Source organism: Penaeus monodon, chromosome 38 (assembly GCF_015228065.2).
Source record: "Penaeus monodon isolate SGIC_2016 chromosome 38, NSTDA_Pmon_1, whole genome shotgun sequence".
Classification (NCBI taxonomy): Eukaryota; Metazoa; Arthropoda; class Malacostraca; order Decapoda; family Penaeidae; genus Penaeus; species Penaeus monodon.
In genome coordinates, this window is record NC_051423.1 from 27,247,055 (window position 1) to 27,248,147 (window position 1,093).

Below are 1,093 nucleotides of genomic sequence, written 5' to 3' on the forward strand. Positions count from 1 at the left end.
AAAAAAGAATAAAAATTTTTGGGGCCCCCCCTTTAAAAAAACTTTTTATAAAGCGGGGCGGGAAAAAGGGCCCAAAGGGGGTGCTAGAGCTTCCCCTATTCCTCATTCTCAATTTTCTGGCAAATAGCTCCCGGAGTCGTACTCTTGAGGAAACAGGGGAAGGCCCTTGAACAAATTTTTGGCTTTTGCTTGGGGTCAAAAATCTTCAGGAAAATTTGAGTCTGCAATCTAAAACTTCTAAAATTTATAACTAAACAATAAAACAAAAATAATAGTACATTTCTACTCATTCACTTTCCACTCTTTGAAAATACAGTGTAGCAGCCGCTTTACTGTGAATAGAAAATTTTAAATTCAACAATTTTTTTCTCTTATTCATATAATGCAAGCTGGAGTAACCCTGCATGCAGTGGCTCCCCAAAAAAAAGGAAGAACATCAGGAATTAGTGCACATTCATGGTGTCCATCTTTTTTGTACTCAGGAGGAAAGGGGGCAGGCAGCATTATAAAAACCCCTTGGATTATAAAAAATATTGTCACTGTTTATTTTCTGCAGTATCTAGTCATTTTTTATATAAAAAAACAAATGTAGACAAAAATTCTCCGTTATATTTTAACCCCCTTTCCCGACAGGTGGTATTCAAGGGGCCCCGGGGCCCCGCCGCCGTGGGTCTATCGTCCCCCTACATGCGTGACCACTCTCCCCAATCCCAGCCCCCTTCCTTTTCTTGTAATACAAAGAACCTATGTTTTTTTCTGTATTATCATTTCTAAAACTTTTTGCAATTTTTTCGGAAAAATCATGACGTAGGATATTTTTTTATAACAGCCCCCCCATTTTTGATCATTATTCGCTCTATAGTTTGAATAAAAAAAGCAGCGTGGGATCATGGGGTTGAAACCGTAGGTTTTTTTGTATTCTTTTTTTTATTATTTTAAACTAAACTTTTTTTTCAAAAAGTTATATATCACTTCTATTAGATATAATTTTATGCCAGTGTTTTTTATAAATATGTGATTTTTTTTGTTTTTTTTTGTTTTTTTTTTTTCGTTTCTTTTCTTTTCCCCCTCCTTCGCTTGACTTTACCGTTTT